Source organism: Chrysoperla carnea, chromosome 1 (assembly GCF_905475395.1).
Source record: "Chrysoperla carnea chromosome 1, inChrCarn1.1, whole genome shotgun sequence".
In the NCBI taxonomy this organism is placed as follows: Eukaryota; Metazoa; Arthropoda; class Insecta; order Neuroptera; family Chrysopidae; genus Chrysoperla; species Chrysoperla carnea.
Genome location: NC_058337.1, coordinates 127,078,471 through 127,096,175, shown reverse-complemented (window position 1 = coordinate 127,096,175; position 17,705 = coordinate 127,078,471).

The following is a 17,705-nucleotide window of genomic DNA, read 5'->3' as shown; positions in this document are numbered from 1 at the left end:
TATTTTAACTTCGATGTCAGCCATAGCAATGAGATACTTGCGAAGTAAGACGATAGTCTGGTACTGAGTGCTTTCCTTTGGCTAAATTTGTATGTAAGAGAATGAAAAAACATTCACATTTCACATACATCATCATACATCATCATACATTACCCTTTCAATTTTCCATTTTATTAATCTACGCTTACGCACTGCTGTGCTATATGATAAGTTGAGGATAGTTTTGACTCTTGACCATCTGTTCATGATTCCTTCTTTTATTAAGATACATGAGATGCTGTTACTAACCCAATACTGAGCAATCAGTTCAGCTAATTACAATCAATATCTTTAAATTAATCTATTTGTTTACATTACCATATCGCATAGCAGGTGAGAATCAATTTCATTGAATTCAAGATTAACATTGTTTAACTAATTAACTAAACAAATGAACAATGAAAACAACAAACAAAGCCATATTATAATATAATCACTCAATTAATTAATTAATTAAATTCGGTAAACATTCCATTGACACATATGTTTGAACTGTACAGGGTGGTACATAATACCCAAATGTTTTTTATTTATCGTGAAGTACTCTCCTATTAGAAAAGGAAAGGGTAAGTGGTTAATCGAAATGTATTACATAACTCATTTCATTTCATTTTAAGTTGTCGTAATGGATATTAGAGCACTATATATTCGTGCAGGACTGCTTTTATGGGATTCGATTACTGTCAGAGATTCACTATCAATAAAAGTGACTTTATTCTCTTTCGGACACAATTTCATTTTACGTAAAGAATTGTTAATAACAGGGCTCAATAATGAACAGAAATGGCAAAAGAAAGCTTCTTTCATAATTGGGCCAGAGCTTATTAAATAACGATCAAAATTCTTTGAATATTAATAAATACATGGTAAGTAACCTGGTAGTCTTAAATTGGAACTACACAAAACGGGTCCACTTCCTGTTTAATTTAGTATGAATTATTATTCAGCGTAGGCGAGGTTTATCTGAATTGAATTAGAATATTTTTATTGGCCTTTAAAAATGGTACATACAAGTAATGCCATCTGGAAGTCTAAATTGGAACTACTGAAAACGGGTTCACGTCCTGTATTATTGAGTACGAATTATTATAGCCAGTTGGGTGAATCCAATAGACCCGGGGACGATATTGATATATATATATATATATATATATATATATATATATATATATATATATATATATATATCTTATTTTCAATTACCTTCAATTAAAGCTTATTAGGCTACGTAAAATTGTCTCTCTAGCGATGATAGTTTCAATTCGATTGATATTCAATCCTCATCTTTGTTGTTCACGCTGTTTTTTTACCGATTCAACTATCCAAAATGATGAAAACTGCATAATGACAATTGAAAAAAAAATGTTTTCAGTTCAAGAATCTATTACAATAAACCGCACAACCCTCCGTTTTTATTGTCTATCCTGTATTAATTAATTAATGAGAATACATCTTTGACTAGTAATGCTCAGTATTTATGAACCATCGCATGAAGTTAGCCGATTAATATCCGTTTAGTATAGTATGACGTAAGCAAATGATTTCGAATTATGTAACAGCCTTAGCCTTATATATTTTTGTGATTTATATGAAATAAATTTTACCAGATAAAAATGGTACATGGTTAAACATTATCTCGATAGCTTGCATTCTATAGTATCCAAATTTTGTCTTCATATAGTGGTTCTCCTAAATAGCAATCATATTTACAGAAATTAATCATAAAAGAGATAGCAACATCATGAAAAAGTTGATTTCAAGGTGACTGGATTTTGGATCGTTATTTTGTTTTTGAAAAGTAGATAGAAATGAAGTAAGTCTGGCATCTGAGAACGGTTGGATTTACTGCATTGACTAGCGTCCATTACCGAATAAAGTTTCAAAAATTGCTAAATTTAAAAACATTTAAAAAAAAATTACTCTCGTACTAAATAGAACGATTCAAAGTATACTCAATGTCACAAAAAATGCTCGTTTTAAAACATTCTAAGTGTTACTATTATAACATAACATATGATGAGTACGCTTAGAATGTTTTAACTGTGGCACTTTTTTTGACAGTGAGTGTACATTATATATCCAGGGTATTACATCACATACCCAACAACTTTTCAATTTGGAAACCATCGAAACAATAAAATTCAATTATGAGAATGTAAAATTAATACATTCATTAAATTCATTACATGAAATCAACAGAAATTGTTTTCAAACATTTATAACATACATATCATTACCACTATTAACTAGTCAAATCATTAATTAAAAGTTGAAAAACTATGAAATACAAAATAGATAGATTGATTTATAATCAAAAACAAAAAAAAATAGATATATATCAGTTGTTATTTTATATTTTTAATTAAAAAAAATTGATGGAGTTTCATGAAAAATTATATCCATTTTATTGAATGATACTTGATTTTTTTTATATTCGTTGTGTGCGTAGTCATGGTAGGGACAATAAAATCGATGCCAGCGCTTCCAGTGAAAATTTTGGCGAGAAAGAAGTTATAGAAACTGTCAAATTAAAATTATTGAAAAACACTAATTAATTAAACTTAAGGCATTAAAAATTGAGAAAATAAGAAATCAAATTGCACAAATATTGTTTTTCAAATGTTAATTATCATAATGATTTATTTAAATTTGTGAGATAATAATATTTAATTTTCATTGTAAGTTATAAATGCAATCCACACAATTAATTATATATGCATCCATACAATTCTATAATTAAAGTAGTGTATCGTTACCATAGAAACGCCTCCAATAAAACTCACACACGGTGCGGATAGTGTAAATACTCCGTAGACGAAAGCAATGCGTATAGCACTCCGGCCAAAGGTGTTTAAGTTGTTGGATACGGTCACCTTTGCCGAATAGTATTTTATGCCCTGAGTGGACATGTTTGAACATGTAATAACTCGAATTTGAGAATGTGACCATCGATGCCACTAAATTTTTGTCTTGTCATCAGACCAGCGGTAATTGGGTGATTATTACGTATGCATTAAAATGAATATTGCGTTATTTAAGTATTTTAATGAATCCCCCGAACCAAAAATGGGGTGTTATTAGTTGGATCACTATGTGTGTGTTTGTCCGTCTATCTGTCTGTGGCATCGCAGCGCTTGAACAGATGAACCGATTTAGATTTTTTTTATTGCTTCGTTTGAAAGGTAATTTAATGGAGAGTGTTCTATTCTAAATTTCAAGTGAGAGTTTAGTGCCCCGTAACCCGGAACAACTTAGAAATAGGCGATAATCCTCACAATCCATTCAGTTTGGAAAAAGCTCAAAGGAAAAAGGTAATTTAATGGAGAGTGTTCTTAAATATGTTGTAAGTCCGAGTTTGGGGTTTCGTACTAGAAAAATTTGCAGGGGGTTTTTAAAAATTTTGTAAATTTAACTTGTATGGACTATTAACAGACGTCCAGGAACGATAAAAAACAACGCAAGGAGTATATTCAAATTTAATAACAATATGAACGTTCGGCGTACAAATTCGATAAAAAATTCATATTCAAGAGAAATTATATTCTCAAACTACTTATTTGTCTTTCTATCTAGAATTTATATAAGCAGGATGCAAATTGACGATGCAGACAAGGACGATGTAATCTTTAAATGACCTGTAGTATGTATTTTCAACAAAATATAGTCTTAATAATGTATAAACCTAACAAAAAAATTTTTTTTAACATTTTGATAAAGCTCACGCGATATTTTACCTTTGGCAAAATCTTTAAAATGATAATAATACATAGTAAGTTGCTACCGTTTTTAATTACTGTAGAAAAGCATAGCTTGCATATGTCTGCAGTCAACTTAGTTCATGATTTAAAATAAATACCAAGAAAATCAAAAGTTTCCAGACCATTCTAAAAAAAGAAGGAGAATTTACATATTAGTTTTTTTTTTTAATTTATTCCTAGATTTGCAGACTGTTTCCTGTTATAATGAAACTTATAAGAACCGTTTTTATCATCAAAAACAAATATTTAGGAGCAAACAACTAAAAAGTTTTAGCGGTAGAAAATATTATTATGAATGGCCGTTTATAAACATTAAATTGTTCAGTGAAAACTATTTTAAATGCTGAAGACAAAAAATTATTAACCCTGCCGTGTTTTTTTAAATAGCAAATCGACTACAAGTCGCACTGAATATTTAAAAAATATAGACAGAAGAAAAAAGTATACAATTATTCTACAAAATTGAACATGTGCATAATCAATCCTTCAAGTCAGCAAAAAAAAAAACAAATCTCAGTAAAGAAGTAAGCACTAAATTTATAATATATGAAGATACGATAGGAACATATTTCCTGTCGGGTGTCCCACGACACCTCTCGTTTTGCCTGGGGTCTTGGGAAAAGTACGAAAACTTTGCTTAGAAACTTTTATATAGAAAATTTTTTGTTCTTCAAATAGGTAATACAATTTTTGTGTTTGATTAGTTTTCGAGACATTTGCAATAAAAGATTTTCTGGGTAGAAAAGGACCAAAATTTTATGTAAGGCTCATGAGATGAAAAATACACTCTATTCTACTGACAAATCTTTATGTCACCAAAAGTAGACGTATCTTGTATGCAAAAGTGAAAGTCAAAAGCTAAAGATGATTGTACTATAAATATGTCAGAGAGTTGAGGCTACGCCACAGACAAATACGCTACATTTCCTCCTTTTTTTCATTGAATAAAAACAATGCTGCTTTTTTAATTTATCTTAAGATTGTTTTTCTTTACACTATTGCTTTTGGAAATTTCGATTTAAATAGTCTTGCTTAAATAATTGAGATTAAATTTTATCATTTAAATCGTGATTTTTGAAATACTTAGTACAATCATTCATTATACAATTATTTCATGTTTTCATAAATGTTTTTACACAAAAGTTGCATTATTAACATTTCAAATAGAAAACAAAATATTTGAACTAATTTGTATAATAATACCGTGTCTATGCAATTAAAACGATATTTTACTGTATAAAAATAGGCTCTATATGAAGTTGAGTAGGCTTTTAATTGGTACAAAAATGGAAATGGATAGGCACAAAATTCCTGTAGGTATAGTTATAATCTATGTTAATATTGCTGAAAGTGAAAGAATTATTTTAACTTCGTAGGAAAATGAAAACAAAATGAATGTTAAGATATGCTTAATCTAATGAATCCATAGTTTTCCATACTTTTGGTATGAGGGAAAAATTTTTGTTAAATAATAGCATAAGTTTTTATCTATCGTATAGGGAAGTATCGGTCATATTTTACTGTGTAAATTTTTGTGAAAATTTTTTTCACAAATGTTAATATTTGTTATCAGTCTTACGAGAAAGAAAGGCCCTACCAAGTTTTTTAGAATTATACTACCTACTAAAAAATTTTCTAAGCAACTTTCTAATAATTTTTTTCGATATCTCTAACCTTTCGATATCTTTGCTGCTAGGCTAAATATTAAGAAACGGCCTTATTTCTCAATTTGTAGTAGGTTGAGTCTAAAATTCAGATTTCGGTCAAGTATCTTAAAAAATGTAATTCATCTCCCTGTATAACTGTGTATCATTTCAAATCGATATTCTTATAATTAACGAAAATATGAGGGTGTCTTCATCTTAAATGCAACACGCTAGTACAATAGTATAGTTCATTTTTGGCTGACATTTTTTTTCTGATATAATCTTACATAGTTAAACAAATTGTAAGTTTTTCTCCTGTTTTTGTTACAAACGCAAAAAATCGTACTTACACAATGGCTTACGTAATACTCAAAAGGCGTCTCATCGATTTATTGCATAGTTCATATCGACTTACCTGAATTATTTATATATACATATAATATACAGGAAATTAAAAAGTTTTATTTACAAAAAAAAATCAAAGGTTTATATTGAGTTTAATTAAAACAATTCATTATTTCAATTGTTTATAAAATACAATTTATAAATGAACATTTCATACAGACTGAAACATGCATATTATTATACCATGTATATGAAATATACCAAGGTATACTAAGTTTAGTCCCAAGTTTTTAATGTTTAAAAATATTGATGCTATGAACAAAATTTTGGTATAGGTGTTCATAAAATCACCTAATTAGTCCATTTCCGGTTGTCTGTACGTCTGTCCGTCTATCCGTCTGTCTGCCAACACGATAAGTGAAAAACGAAAAGAGATATCAAAATTCAATTTTTATAGCGTACTCTCGCTGTAAAAAGTGATGTCGAGTTCGCAAATGTGCAACATAGGACAATTGGGTCCTGGGTCCGTAGCACCCATATTGTAAACCGTTAGAAATAGAACAAAAGTTTATAGTATGTATTATATGGGAATATCAGTTATGTATGTGTGACATGTATGTATGTGTAATGTGATAGAGTAATCAATACTACAGAGTCTTTGCATATTTCAACAATTAACTCAGGCAATTGTTTGTTTTCACTTGTTTTTATAAAAAATTACATAAAACTTACATAAAACATTTATTATTCAAATTGAATTTATACGTTTGTACTTTTGCATAGGAAAATAACTTTGATTCCCTATTGAATATATATTGATAATGATTTTTCATTTAAATTTATTCCGCATCGTATAAATATATAAATTAATGATAGTTTCCTTTAATGAAGAAATATTATTTTTCGATATTATAGAATTTTCTATCATCGTTTAGATAATTTTGTTTAAAAACGGGAAAATTTTTCTTAGTTAAACATAATAGTTTCATTATACCCTATATAAGAAATGTATCAGAGGGTCCTATGGATCCAAGACCCAATTGACACCTATATTGCTCATTTACGAACTCGACGTCACTTTTTACGTCCTAAGCACGCCATAAAAATTTCAGCTTGATATCTCTTTTCGTTTTTGAGAAATCGTGATGACAGACGGACAGACAGACAACCGGAAATGGACTAATTAGGTGATTATACACCTATACCATAATTTTGTTCATAGTATCAATATTTTTAAGCGTTACAAACTTGGATCTAAACTTAGTATACTTTGGTATATTTCATGTATACATGGTATAAAAATAATAAGCTTCTTGAATTTTAATTTTATTTAACCGCCTATTTTTAATCGTTTTGTTTTAAAATTTACAATTTAAGTTGAAAATTTTAATGATTTTACCATTTAAATAAAATAATATCCTCCGTTTAAAGACAAGGAAACAGAAAGATGTTTTTTTTTTAACAAAAACTGATGTTAAGTATTATTTCAAAATACTCACATTCTAATATTTAACCCGTACATTTGAACTGGTCTACTCAATGATTTGTTATCCTGTGGGTATTTACATTGTTAACATACATACCTACTCATACATACTTTATCGAAATTTAAATTGTTTAATTTATATGCATTCAGCATTGCCAGTCAGTGTTTATTTTAATGTAATAATATACATTTATTCATATTTTTTAAAATAACAAATAATGGGGTTATTATTTTAAAATTATATTATATTTTAACAATATAAACAATATATTGTTAATGTTTTGGTAATATAATGGCTTCTACTATTTATCAAATAGTTGGAATGTATAAGAGGTGCTACAATTTTAATTGTTATGTAACAGTATCTACTGATTACTCAGGTTAACTTGATAATCTTTAGTCATTTAATGAGAGAATTGTTCACGCCTTCAGCACGTACGCGAAATATCTCGCGGGTTAAATTTTTCTCTTTTTGTAAATCATAGCCGGGACATAATTTTATATAAATTTCATTGAATTTCTATCACAAGTTTTTTTTAATTTTTTGAATAAGACATATATTGAACAAACGAAAGTACACAAATGAGCCCGAAAGTTGATATTTTTTACTTACATCTTTACTCTCGTGAAAAATTTTTTGAGAAATTCTCATCATTTCTGCAGAACTTGAAAAAATTTTTTTTTTTAAAACTCTAGATAAGTTGAAAAAATCTTTTGAAAGATAAATTATTTTTGTTTTAAATCGAACGTGAGCAAAATGCTCATAGCGCGACTGCTGGCAGGTGATTGTTTAATGCTCAAAAGAAAATCCACTTCACGAAAAACATCCATTTTTTTAAAATGAAATTGAAATCAATCGGCAAATTAATAATATGAATTTGTTTTTGAAAATTGGTACAGAAAAGAAAATTGATGGATGCACTTTTAAAAACACAAGACATGGCTCAAAACTTTGTTTTATGTTTATCGAGCTACTTCAAGAATAATCACAACTTCATACGAACTCAGTGATTGATTTAGGCCTAGGCCCGTGAGGCCCGGGCCTAGGGCGGCAGAATTTGAAGGGCGGCAAAATTTATGAAATGCCAAAATTTTAGAGTCACAAAATGGTAAAGGCAATCAATTATAAAAATTGGTTCAGAATAGTTTTTATAAAAAATTTTCGATAGAAAATATTATAATCCAATTCATTAATCTACTTCTCAATCTGTGTGGGTAAGATGTTAATTTTTTAATCGATCAATGATATTCTTTATCGAGTAATGTTCTTTCCTTTCTGTTCCTTTAGTGAGATTAATCTCACGTGTATGAAGCATTTTGAAATTATTTAATCCAAATGACTTCTCAATTTGTTTTTAGTGTGAAATAAAAATACCGAAGATTTGTATGTCCCTGATGTAAAAAAAAGTTTGGAGACAAAGAAAAAACTATTGAAAAGTATTGGTTTTCTAGTCAATCTAATACTTTTTTCTTTGTCTCAATATTTTCTTTTATTAATAATTTTTTTAATAATTTTTTAGAAAATTTATCAATAATTTTTTTGATAATTTATCTGAAATAGACACGAATGAATTAAAAAATATTGCCAATAAACTAATCAGTAAGTATCCTGATGATTTGGAAGAGACGTTAGGCAATGAATGCATTCATTTACATTGTCAACTCAAAGATTCCTTGGAAAAAATGTATTCCGGCTACAAATTGTTCAGGAGAAAGATCTTTTTCTACTCTTAAAAGGGTAAAAACTTATTTACGCGCAAGCATGGGCCAAGATAGACTTAATGCACTTGCAGTACTGTCTATTGAAGCCCAACTAGTCCAAGAAATTAATTACGACGAAATAATTGACATTTTTGCACGGACCAAAGCCAGGAAAAGGAAATTTTCAAATTGATTAATATTAAAAGAAATATGAATTATTTATCTGTCTAAAGTTTATATATATATATATATATATATATATATATATTTATCTGTCTTGTTTATCAGTAATATTTAAAAAATTATATTTCAATAAATTAAGTTACTTTAAAATAAAAAACTGGATCTAAATTAATGAAATTCATTCCATCTAAAAGGGCGGCGCTTCGAACGGGGCCTAGGGCGGCAGCAGGCCTAAATCCGTCACTGAACTGGCAATTAATTTTCTTTCTACATTATATTTTAATTTGAAAGGACTCTCTTAGATTAGAATCCAAACCACTATTACATAACACATAATAAAAATGTTACATTTTGTACTACTTAGAAAGAAGAAATATGTTTTCAATTATAATTTTATATAAAGAATTTCATTATTATATTTATTATATATATATATATTTTTTGATAATATTTTTGTGTATATATAATATTTTCCTCATCATATTTCCTGCTACAATGACATTACTTGTTTTTCTCTTTGCCATCACCATCATAATAATAAAGTACTTATGCTTTGAATATGGTTGTAGTAATCACAAAAATATATATACTTTATGGATATGTATATAAAATTACTTGTAATAGGTATGATCCTCTGAGTATATACTATGGATCTGGTAACAGAGTGAGAACCACATCTCAAAGATGATTAATGCATGTCTTAATATATAATAAATAGAGTCTAAATGGCCGTGCGGTTTAAAGCGCTAGTTTTAGAACGTAGGATTATTTAGACTTAGGTTGCGGGTTCGAAACCAGGCAGCGGCAGTGTGAACAATTTATAATTAATGGGAGTGCAGATTTGATCACATTGTCGTCGCTTGGATAAGAACGAAGTAACCGACTCCACCCACATCAAAAATGTAATTGTATATGTTTGTAATTGATTAAATAAAGATTAACAAATAATGATGTGGGTGGCCTCTGTGATTAGGCATGCGTCACAAAAACGGAGGTTAAACCCCATTATTATTATTATTATATAATAATAAATTAACCTGGCGCGTATTTACAACATATTAATTGCCATTTAATAAATATTATTTAATAATTAAACTTTATTAACCTGTGACACATGTCTACTTTAAAATATTCCTTGCAAATAAAACAATATCTAACTATTTCTTAAAACTTTTACACAGAATTAATTAAAGAAACAGTAAATATTAAAGCAGCTGACTTCTGTCAATACGATCATGCGCATTGAATACCGTGCTCTGTTATTGTGTTTCTTTGTTAGCTTCTGTGTGAAGCAAAAATGTACATACTTGGTATCCGTTGGTCCTATCTAGTAGAATATATGATCTAAGGTAATGATCTTTCAATTTATAAGGTATTAACTCAAGAAACAGTTATAGCAGATCGGCATTTTTCCTGTAAAATTTTCCAGTCATGAGCTTTTTCACAACAGTTGTTGAGGTGCTTTTTAAAAAATAATTCTAGCCCATTCCGATAATTCACATTTATTTAAATAACGAATTAACATTTTTTTTTTTTTTTGTGATTAATAACAAAAAAATTTTAGTTTTTGTGCAACTTAATTCTGAAACCCATTAGCACTCGCGTTATGAGCATTTTGCTCACGGTCTAACTTGTATAAGAATAATAAAAACTAAAAATCACCAGATCTTTACATTAATCCTCTCCTTTTCTAGAATATAAAAAAAATTGGCCTTCATGGTTAAGATTGAGGTCAAATCCAATGCCACTATTAGATTGTGCGAGCGAAATACTACAATCTCAAAACTTTTTCAATCTTTCAATTTTTTAAAATTCAGGGAAGATCGGGAACTTTTTAAATAGCCTGTATATCTGCCCAAACCCTTTTTTTTAACCCTTCACTCGCGTTATGGGCATTATTCTCACTTTTGATTTAAAACATAAATAAATCTTATTTTCCAAATAGTATATGTGGTTGAAACTCTTTCTATCTTCTTATATTTTGATCTATTTTCGAATTTTTTCGAATTATGAATTTTTCAGATTTTCCAACCTATGTTTTTAAAAATATATTCTATTCAAGCCTCTCAGAAACTGAGAGAATTTTACTCGTCACGAGAATGAAGGTGAAAGCAAAAATATATTAACTTCTGATCTTTTTTCAATAATCACGTAATTAAACTATTTTGACTCAATGATTGACGAGTGCTGACGGGTTAAGCATCCTTTTTCTATCAATCAATTAAATATGACACCACACACACTTCCATAATCAATTTATTGACACTTGGTGTTATCGTTAGTCAAAAATAAATCATGAAATTTGAAAAAAGTTAAAATTTATGTAAAAATATACTTAAATATTCTGATTTTGAGTCATAAAAGCACATTTTTCTTCTAAAATATTAAAATTAAAAATCTAAATTTTAAACTGTATATCACGTGACCTAAAACGCGGGTAAGCCCTGCAGTGATGTCATATCGGTATAAATCATAGACCATCAGTTAGTTCAGTGTAGACAGTTGGGTATAATATATACATAGATAATAAGTATTTATACTTATTATAATCAGATATCTATGAATATATCTGTCAAACTTATTTGTGTTATTTCGTATAATGATACCCATATTACGTCATCAAATTGGATGCCCGCGTTTTTGACAGTTTAAAAAAGGTTTAAAATTTAATTTAAGTTTTTGGCAATAAAGCGTGTGTATTTTTCCGAAATAAATTTTTGTTGGCTTCTTATTAGCAAAATCAACATTTTGAAGTACTTTTTCAAAAATAGTGGAATACCCTATTGAGTTATCGTACAGTTTTTGATTTTGAATTCAGGGTGAAATCGATAAACTTCTATCAAAATATTAATATATAATTTTCTTATACATTTTTGGCACAAATCCATTTTCCGTCGTTTACATACATACATATCGTAGATATTTTGTGTGAACTCTATATTATATATAGAGATAATTCTCTTAAGAAAAGAGACAAAAGAAAATCGTAAGTGGGTTTTGGTTTGTGAATATGAATAATCATATTTTATTACATCAATGTCATTTTATTTTTATGTCACACTTTTCCATCTGCGTGAATATTTTCTTATTTGTATTTTTTTTTTTTTTTTGAGCAGTGAAAAATTATTCATAATGTTATAGTTTTTCCTTTTTCACAATTGTCTATATATTTTATATGCTGGTTTTGTAGTATTTGCCGCAGGGATTAAAAATAGCAGAATAATAATTTTTAGTTTATGCCTTATAGATATCACGTTCTTGTATTGAAAATAGATATATTCAAAATATTTGATTGAGAAAATCATAAATGACGTCAAAAGCATTCAATATGATATGATTCCACAATTTAAGAAACTAAAAAAACATGTTTTTGTAACTAGCGGAACTAAAAAGTAGAAAATAATTCAAAATTAAAATTTTTTTTAAAATAGTGAGTGATTTTTATTTTATCGTAAAAAAACGTGGGGTGGTAGATTTCAATTATTGTAAATATTTTACTGTCAAATATTATTAAAACTAAAGTTATTATATCTTAAAAAGTACTTCATGTTCTTACGCTTAAACGATTGTTTTCTTGATCACTCTATTCTATTAAATCTTAAAGAAATTATTTTCTACTTTTTAGTTCAACTAGTTACAAAAGCGTTTTTTTAAGTTCTTTTAAACTATTATTTATTTTCTACTTTTAAGTTCAGTTATTTTTTATTAATATTACGGAATGTTATCAGCGCTTCCACCATCAAATTTTTTTAAGTTTATCGTTAATCCTGAAATCCCGATCGGGATAATGGAATAAACTTATTAAATTATTCTATCATCATTGGTCTTTGAGAAGTGTGCGATTAGTTTCAATTCAATTCGATGTTTTGAAGTAGCTGAAAATCGCGAAGATTCCGTTACATAAATAATTCAAAGATTCCGTTACACAGATACATAGACACATGCATGTTCCAAAATTAACGCCCAAAGTAACTCTGATAAAAAGCACAATTTTTTAATTAATCCATTATCGTTATTTTACTTAAACCTTTCCTTACAGTGAAGAGGCATTCTTTTTTCATCGAGTCCTCAATTTATCCAACCCTAATTTACAGTTGCCAACACTTTATCAAGGAAATGGGTAAACATTCAATTATTGCATTAATTTTGGAACACCCTATATAAATTAGGTCTCCTAATTTTTTCTTTGACATGCCAAATAAACTTTCCAAACACCAAATTTTTACTGGGCGCGTATGAAACAGGATGTCTCAGTAGAAATTTTCATGTTTTAACTCACTTAAATAAAAAAAAAACAAGAGAAATTTACAAAATTTAAAATAAACCCCAAGAAATGTTTCGGGAACGGAACCCTAAACTCGCATCTTGAAACATAACTAAGAACACTCCCCATTAAACTATATTTCAAACGGAACAAAAAATTCAAATCGGTTCATCCGACAGATAGATACCGTTCAAATCACTCGGCTTTTTTTGGTTCGGGTAAAAAGTGAACTATAAAGACTACATCAGATATTTTTTAAAGTAAAAGTCAATCCATATGTTTTATATCTATTGTTATTCACACCGTGTGTGAGTTTTTTTCGAGGCGTTTCCATGGTAACGATACACTACTTTAATTATAGAATTGTATGGATGCATATATAATTGTATGGATTGCATTAATTATGACTTACCTTGAAAATTTAATATTATTGTCAAACAAATTTAAATAAATATTTATAATAATTTATATTTGAAAAATAATATTTGTGCAATTTGAATTCTTATTTCACAATTTTTAATGCATTAAGTTTAATTAATTACTGTTTTTCAATAATTTGAATTGATATTTTCTATAACATTGACATGTAAAGAACTGCAAATTAGTCATAACAGCATCCTTTATCGCCAAAATTTTTCACTGGAAGCACACACAAAGAATAGGTACATCTTTTAATTAATAACTTGACTAGTGGTAAAAGAATGAGATAACATACAAAATGTTTTACAGCAATTTCTGATGATTCAATGGATTTGGATTTTAATGAATAAATTAATATTGCATTCTCATCACGCATTATATTTATGTGTTATGATATACATTTATATATATCTCTCACTCTATTTGAAATTAATTGATGCAATGACAATCATAATAAACATTTCACCTACGCTATTTACTGATAATGCATATTCTTATCTTCTGTATCGTGTGATTCATAAAAAATTCGAGAGTTCCAATTTCAAGTTTACAAATTTTTTCCCATCAAAACGATTGAGTAGGTCTATTGATATCATTGAATAGATATAAAATAGACAAATCAAAAAGAATTAACATCAGCTCACTCAAACTGCTATCAAACTGTACAGTGTCATCGCGACTCGTCAAGGAGACTAGAAACAGTCTAAACAACCTGGCGAGGCACAATAAAGTCAATATTACCTGGATCCCCGGACACTCTGGTTGGAACGGTAATGAGAGAGCAGACAAGCTGGCCAAACTGGGAACCACCATGGCTCCCACTCAAGAAAAGCTTGCGAGGATGCCATACCAAACAGGTCTTAACAGATTAGGAGATAATCTGAAAAACCAACAATTAAAGGCATGGACCAGCTACGAGGGAGGGCGAATCGCCAAAAGCCTGTTGAGTGAAGGAAACTCGCTCGGTAATAGAGCCGAGGAGATCTTGAAACTAAACAGAGCTGATATTAGAGTCATCGTAGAGTTACTCACAGGGCATGATAACCTGAACAAGTTCCAACATCAGATTGATAAAGTCAATTTAGTTAAATTTTTATAAAATCATCCTTATGAATGAACTTTTTACAATTTTTCCCCTAGCACATTTCCACCATCGTGGTGTATGATCAAGTGACAGATATAAACAAAAATCAAATATGGTGCTGAATGGGCCAAGGTGCGAGGAAGATTACCAAGGCACGGAAAGATAAAATATGCCCCATCAAGCCTTCACATGCAGAAGAACATACCTTCTCTAATTCTACCATGACATGAGCAAAGTTCCCATCAAGTGCATAAGATTACCGAACGGTTAACTCGAGGAATTCTGCGACTTGATTTCGCTGTATTAGCAAACTTAACTTTATTAATCCTCCGAGAGACTAGAAAACCATATTTTCATAATGGGCTCTTTATGTTGAGTTGAAGCCTTATACAACATTATTAATTACTGTTACTTCATGCTGATTATTCATAAATAATATAATTTATGAATAAATTAATATATTAAAAACGAATTAATTAAATATGTGAATATACAAAGTCAAATAGGAATACATGAAACGAAAACAAAATACGTACTATATAAAATAATAAAAACATAACCTTAAAATTTTCTATGGTTATGTTTGTTTCAATGAAGCTATAATAAATATTCATTTTGTTTGTATCAACATATTTGGCAAAATATCAAAAAGTCGATTAAGTATGAAAATGAACTTAAGCATTTAGTATATCGTATTTAAAGAAAAAAAAAAATTAAAATTGATAATCCATACTCTTTTCATATTAAGATCATATTAAACTGAGATTGCAGAAAAAGAATTTATAAATGCAATTATAAATTCAATAAACATTTTTTATTTTAAATCGGAGAAATAATCTCAGAAAACTATCGTGGTAAATTCAATTTTATTTTACTTCATTGGTATCACATTTATACATTTTTTTTTCTCCAAGCCTGAAAACATCCGAATACCTCGAGAAGTAAACTCTTCGAATCGGTACCGTCCATTTTGATAGGAATAGGACATTCTTTTTGTAACATTAAGTGTCGAGAAAAAGTGTAGAAATGACACAATATCTATCTTGTAAAAGATCAATAAGAAATAAAAATCACCTGGTCGTTACATGAGCCCCGAAGAAAAAACATTACCTTCATGGTCAAGGCTGAGATCAAATTCAAAGCCACTTTTAGATTGCAAAAGGAAATGCTACAACTTTTGTCTAGTTCTATTTTTTTCAGCTATTATTTTCTAAAATTCAGAGGCTATAGGGAAGTTTTTGAACAGCTTGTATATCTTCCCAAACGTCTCTCTTAATAATAAAGCGTAAGAAGATGATTGAATTAAAGATATTTGGGAGGGTCTACGACCGTTTTCAAGATCGTTTTACACTGCCTTATTTAACGTAGATTTAAGGTAGTTCGAGCGCCAATCCAAGTTTAGACTTGTGGCTGAAATTATTTGTAGCTTATTTTTAACTTTGGTGATTCGCCTGCGTTTCCGAAATATCGAAAGCTAAATAATGTCATTTGAAAATTACTCCGAATATCGAAAAATTTTCTTCATTTTCGTCTTATATTGTCAAGCTAAAACATAATTCAGCATTTATGAAGGTCTTATCTTCAAGTTAAAAAGTTTTTTTTTTAATTCCCATCGACTAGTTTTGGAGAAATCTAGGAAAACATATCATCTATACCATTACCATACCATTTTCCCATACGACCAATGTTAAATATGCCTACTTTTGAAGTCATTTAATTATTTAAGTAACTCCCCCTAAAATTTTCAGAATTAATTTAGACTAAGCGTCCAACTTTCTATATAAAAAAATCAAGCTTTTTCTCTAAAATTTCCTAGGCGCTTGTACTTTTTTAACCCAAATAACAAAAAATCAACTTTGATTCGGAATCCTAAAAAAACTTCTACCATAAAATATACTTTATTCAACCCAATATTAACATATAAATCAATGTCTTCTCCATTAGAGCTGGATGTGCATAAGAAAATAACAATTTACGAAACTATCTAAAAAAAATATACACATAAAGTGTTGATATGCTCTTATTGTTTGCGTCGTACCGGAAGATTGTTACATTTTTCGATAAGAAAACTTTTATGTAAAAGCATAGTTTGTTTTTTTTTTTTTTTTGACTTGGTGTTTAAAAAAGAGTTTATGAAATTTTAAAGTATAAATAAATTTTATTTTGTGGTTACTATGTATCCAATAGAGGAGAAAGATATATGTAAAAAGTTCAGAAAATATAACTTTTTGCTCTTTTCCACTTATTCCTTTTATATTTAAAGAACGCTCTGGCATAAAATCGGGCCTGATTGATTCGTTTGTGGAATCTTAACCTCTAAACGGATGAACTGATTTTAATTTTGTTTATTTGAAAGGTAATTCAATCGAGAGTCTTCAAGAAAACATATGTTAATCCGTTAGAAGATCATCACCTTTTTTCTAGTTTTTATGGGGCACGGAACTCTTCGCACTTTACTTCGCACTTGAAACATATACAGTTGTAACGATTTTGTAGAGGATTTCGAAAATTTTCATGTACCCTTACAAGAGGATCCGATTCGCTGAAATTGGCAGCTCTAGATAATAGGTTCAAAAATTCCAACGATGATATTTTTATGTAATCTTCGTTGCCTTCGAGAGATAACAGTCATAAAACGACACCAATGTCTCGCAAAAGACCTTGCACGATTAGATAGCAAAATGACTGCATGTGAAATTTTTTCAAATCGTCGACAAAATGTTCTCTGGATCATTCTGATCAAAAGCTCTCATGGCCACAAAATTTTGTAGCGAGTACT